Source organism: Zingiber officinale, chromosome 3A (assembly GCF_018446385.1).
Source record: "Zingiber officinale cultivar Zhangliang chromosome 3A, Zo_v1.1, whole genome shotgun sequence".
In the NCBI taxonomy this organism is placed as follows: domain Eukaryota; kingdom Viridiplantae; phylum Streptophyta; class Magnoliopsida; order Zingiberales; family Zingiberaceae; genus Zingiber; species Zingiber officinale.
The window spans coordinates 152,883,725-152,889,888 of record NC_055990.1 but is presented as its reverse complement, the minus strand read 5'-3'; positions in this window follow the sequence as shown (position 1 = coordinate 152,889,888).

Below are 6,164 nucleotides of genomic sequence, written 5' to 3'. Positions count from 1 at the left end.
CTCACAAAAACTCGATATGCATGTATATAAATAAAACATGCTAAAACTGAATGCTAACATGTAAAGCTACTTATGCTCATAAATAGCAAAGAAATCAACTAACTGAAAAGCTAACATGTATAGCTACTCATGCTCATAAATAGCAAAGGAATCATGCTAACTAAAATACTAAACATGTATAGCTAATCATGCTCATAAATAGCAAAGGAATCATACTAACTGAAATACTAAACATGTATAGCTAATCATGCTCATAAACCAATAAAGGAATCATACTAACTGAAATACTAAACATGTATAGCTAATCATGCTCATAAATAGCAATAAAGGAATCATACTAACTGAAATACTAAACATGTATAGCTAATCATGCTCATAAATAGCGAAGAAATCATACTAACTGAAATACTAAACATGTACAGCTAATCATAGAACTATCATGTGTATCAATAGGAAACTGAACTGATACATAAGCTGAACTAATTAATGATAAACTGAGTCTAACTTGTATTCACATAACTAATTTGTGAAGTTTTGAAAACTATTTACATAATAGATCAAAATAGTAATCATGCTGCTGATGGGCCCGGCAACTGTACTTGCTGTGCGCGCATCCCTAACTAAACCCGGGATTGCAAGTTCCGAGTCTAGTAGGGTTTACTAGGTTATCTAAACCTAGGGACGACTGTGGGAGCCCAACCCAATGGACATCTGGTCTAGTACAGTGCCACTGCTAAAAGTAAAATACTGGATCTTAAACTAATTAACTTATCTTGCTTTTACTAGGTTATCTGAACCTAGAGGCGACTGTGGGAGCCCACCCATTGGACCGTAGTCCCATATAAGCTGAAGCAAGACTAAATAAGTTATTTTAAATGCTTCTACTGCATTAACTGAGCTATTAAAATGCCTACTGTAGCATTATATTGAGCTAAGCATTTTATCAAGCACTTGGTGTGCACTAGAACACACCCTACGTACTGAAAATCTATATATTAAGCCTATCAAAATCTGCATACTTATAAAAAATCTGTAAAGAAACTACTGATTAAACTAACTCATAATACTCAATGTGCATATATATGTATATACATCAAAACTGAAACTTAAATGCTTAAAAAAACACATGCTGGTCTAGTAAGCTATAAAGGAAATCAAATTGGCATGTCTAATTAAGCTACAAATGAATAAGTCTACTAAGGATCATAAAATCTCTTGCTATAAAGTAAAAATCTCTTGCTGTTCGTACTTGTAAAATGCTCAAGAAATAGATATTGAATTGCTAAAAGAAAGAATTAACTATGCATACTTTAAGCTTAAGCTGTTCATGTTCGTTGAGCATAGGGATCCAAAACTAAAAATGCTAAACATACTAAGGATCAAAATATGATTACCCTTTTTGCAGATCTAAACTCCAAGAACAGGCTGAGAAAACTAAGTAGCATGCTAAATTGAAAGGGCTGTTCATGTGTAAGAAATAGTAAAGGAACTAAATCTGCAATGTACAATATATAGCCTAAACATGTTTGGCAGTAGCAAGGAAAAGTCACAACCTGCAATGCTAAACTAATGCAACCCTTTTTCATGCTTACTGGAAATAGCAATGAACAAAACTAAAATCTGCATTTGCTTAAAAATAAAACAAAACGATTCTGTTTGTTAAAGCAAGGAAGTCCAAAACTAGAAACTTGAACTCAAAGGAACATCTAACTAAATGTTATTCATACCAACATAATAAGAATCTATTCATGCTTGTTAAACTAGCAAACTTCTAAAACTATCCACTCAAAATAAAGGTTTGTTTAGTGCCTATTAATATGCAAGGAAACTAAATCCACAAGGCTAATTATAAGGTTGTTCATGCTTACTAAATGCTAGGTTGTTCATCTTCTTTGAATAAGGAAGGTTCTACACATGCATGCCGTTAATAAGAAACTATTCAACACATAATTGCAATTGAACCTCCTTAATTAAACTTAATGGAATTCGGTTTTCATAGAGCAACCAAAATCTCGATAGCAAGCTACTACAGTAAGGAAGAAGAATCAAACTCTCGAAACTACTCTTAAGCCTCTACAAGTTTTAACAGGATACCTAGGTTTCCTGTTGTAATGTTACAAACAAAAACTCATGTAACTTATTCAAAACTATATCTTCATGGAATCACTAAAACAAACTTTAAGCATGTTTAACCGAACTGTAAAGGAGATCTCACGGCAGAGACATAACCAAAATCTTTCAAAAACCAATCGAAGGGAACTACTCCTACTGCAGGTGAGAAGCAACTCACCGAGAGTTCTTGGACTTACAACCGACGGAGACGACCTCTAGGGCTTCGGAGATGTGGTTGTTTCGGCTCTTCTTTGTGCCCGCGCGCTCTCCTTGCCGACAGTAACTCGAACTTGTGAAGAATCCGCGGAGAAGGGAGCTCGCCGGCCGCCGGAAAACCAACCCTAGCCGCCGCTGCGTTTCCGCCCGAGAGGAGCGCCGTCGCGTGAAGGAGAAGAGTTTTGAGAGAAATTGTTTGTTTTTCCGAAAAGAAACCTAAATTCCTTTTCTTATACTAGGGTTTAAACCGAACTATACCTTAAATCAATTTGTTCTCATATCTAGTTAACAAATCGAGCATAGCTCGGTTGGTCGGGCCGAGTTCTGCTTGGGCCGAGGAGCTGGGTTCGAACCCCAGCTTCTACAAACTTATTTTTCTTTTCTTATTTTATTTTTTTTAAACTTCTTTCTCTTGGTAAAAATACCAAACAAACTCCAAAAATTACGTAAAAATACTCTAAAAATTTCTAAAAATCTCTAGAATTTTTCTATAGCATTTCTAGATTTTTATAAGGACTTTTAGAACTCGAAATAGGAAAAATTGAGTCGTTACACAATTAGAGAGAACTTCTATTGGGTGCCAAAATCAATCCTCAAGGGTCAGAGGATTTTAGGTCAAGTCAACCATGGAAATCATAACTCAAATTTTTGAAAAATGGTTGACTTGAGACCTTAAGGGGGAGGACTTAGCCTTGATAAAGATTCATGATCAAGAGGGCTAAGTAAAGGTTACCTTTATCTCACAATGATTTGCATTATTTTCTAACCATAAATGTGAGATATTAGGATGATACAAATAATTCACATATGCTTATGGCATTTTTGATGAGTTATGATTTGTATCAAATTTTTAGTGATCATATGCCAACTATGGGGAAAGCAAATATTTAATTAATGGACATCTTGCCCATAGATCATAGTTGCATATTCTAAATGTTTTGAAAACATTTCTATGTTTTATTTGTTGTGATATAGCTATGTTAAATCATGTGATTGCAAAACTGAGCCTTAATTTGATACAAACTTGCATGTCTTTGAGATTTTTTTTAGATTGGGTCAAAATTTTAAAAATCTTTGACTTTTCATGAAATCATATTTTTCATAGTTAAAGAACATTATAATAAATATATGCTCAAAATTTCATGATTTTTTGAATTTTTTGGAATTTTTTATGCATTTCTGAAGTTGACCTCAGAAGGCTGAAATTTGGGTTCAGCATGTACCAGTCGACTGTGACAGGTACCAGTCGACTGGTACCAGCCTTTCAGCAATCTGAGGGTTTCTGAAATCAATTTTTTGGTCCAAATTTGGTTGGAACTGATACCATAAGTGTGTGTACGAGTTTGGTACAATATTTTTGATGGTGTCAAAGGGGGAGAAAGGGGTAGGTTTAAGTTAGAGACCTACTTGGTTTATGTGTGTGCAAATCTTTGAAAATTAAAGTATGTGATAAGGGGGAGCTTGGGTGATTATCCTTCATGTTTACACATGACTTGTAATTTTCAAAGTTATTATTTGTGCCTAACTTAAACATATTGCCACACATCAAAAAGGGGGAGATTGTTGGTGCAATCGACCTAGGTTTTGATGTGTGTGTCAAAGAGTTTAAGTTAGGCTTTCATATATATTTGATATGTGTTTGAGTCATGCAGGACTTGGTGGAACACATGAGAGCAAGTGTGAGAAGCTCATCCAAGGGCTCGGATCGTTGAGTCGGTGAAGGATGGTGTGGAAGACATCCGAGGGACCGCGCGGACGAGGAGCAATGGAGTGGAGCCGAAGGGAGTGGACTTCAAGGCAGCGTGAAGGATGGCACGGAGAGGAGCCACGGGCTCGGGTGCATCTGAGGGACGAAGGCCGACGAAGAGGACTTCAATGGCGACTCCGGAAAGGATGAGAGTGTGAGAATGTATTGAGACCAGTCGACTGATCCAAACTCACAGAATGCACAGAAGCATTCTGTGCTTGTCGACTAAGGGGACCAGTCGACTGGTACATGTCCGTTGACTGTGAAAAGAGCCGTTGGCTGTGCCTAACGGCTAGCACCAGTCGACTGGTGCATGGACCAGTCGACTGGTGTCGGGGTTTGAGTTGATTGATGATCAACTCTCTCCTCTTATTTAAGGGGAGCTTTGGGGCATTGAGGAGGTTACTGATGCTTGTAGTTTAACTCCTATTCTGTGCCCAAAGCTCCCAAGTCAATTCTCTTCCTCCTAATTCTAACTCCATCTTGTAAAGAGGAAGAGTGCCTTTGTGAGAGGTTTGCTCCACCGAGAAGGAGAAGCTCTAGCCGGAGATTGCCGGGGACTGATCCACCGAAGGATCAAGGGATCGTCCACCTCAAGGACACGCCGTGGAGTAGGAGCATCATCTCCGAACCACATTACATCGAGCTTGTTAGCATTTGCATTCTTGGTTGTTTTTCATAGTATTAGTTTTAGTATATTCCGCTGTGCACTAACCCTTTTGTAGAGAAGAAATCGATTTGGGGGTGGCCTAGCTATCCAACCCCTCCTTCAAGCGGCCACCAATCCTCCAACAAATATTACTTGGGAGTCTAGATAGGTCATGGAATGTGTCAAAATAGTTTGGAGATGGACTTGAGTCTCAAATCAAGGAAATTGACACAATTGAGTTAAGTTCATGCATGGAAATATGACATTGGGAGTCATATGGTGTGAAAATTAGTTTTTGATGTATATATGTCATATAAACTAATGCTAGGGATGCATTATGGTTTAGTATGAATAAATACATCAAGAGGAAGCCAAAATTAGGACTTTAGGTCAAGGTTTAATTGAACTATTTAGATAGTTTTGGAATTTGTGTCAATCTTGGGATCCAAGATATGCACATTTTAAAAAATATTTTTTCTACGTAGGCACAGGTAAAACAAACCTCTCCACAAAATTTGAGAATTTTTAGATGTCTATGAAATTTTTAGTGCATTTATAAAATTAGGTCAAAAATATTATTTGGGCTGAAAATAGGGTGTCAATCGATGATGCAGATATTAGTCAATTGATAACAATATTTATTGAACACAGAATGGTTCTGTGAGTTTGATTCAATGAGGGCAGTCGACTCGGGGTCTAGGGCAGTCGACTGGTATAAGTCTGAAACTATTTTTCAGCATTGAGTTTGATTGGGATAACTTGTATAGGCATATGAGATCCTTGGGGGATATATACATGATTTTAGGATCAATTTGGATGATTAAGTTTCAACAATTGGGATATTGTTGGAAGCTTTTTGATATTAGGCAAAGGTGGAGAAGCAAGACTTAAGTGTTTAAAACCTTAAATACCTTTTCACTAAGAAATTCTTAGCTCAATGGGGAGCTTAGGTGTAGGGGGAGCCTTATGATATGTTCTTAAATATTCTCATGGTAAAATTCTTAGCTCAATGGGGAGCTTAGGTGTAGGGGGAACCTTGTGATGGGTTCCGATGCATGTTGCATACTTCATTAGTATAGTTACCCCCTGGGTAAGGTTGAGTTGGCTAGTACGGAGTAGAGTTGCTACCATAGGGTGAGGGTTCGAATCTCAATAAAGTTGAAAAAAAAACCCTCCTCCATACTGGCCAACTACAACTTCCCTATTTACCTTTTCACAAATGGTCGTGGAGCTGATCGTGTGGGGGTGCTGGGGTGTTAGATTCCATCTTTTGCTACCATACTTCATTAGCATATTTGATTGCTATTATGTTTTCCCTAACTTAAATATATTGTTAAACATCAAAAAGGAGGAAATTATTAGACGCAATCTTGAGGTCCGATGTGACCATGAGTTTTGATGTTTAGGCAAAAGATGTAACGATCCAAATTTCCTCATTTG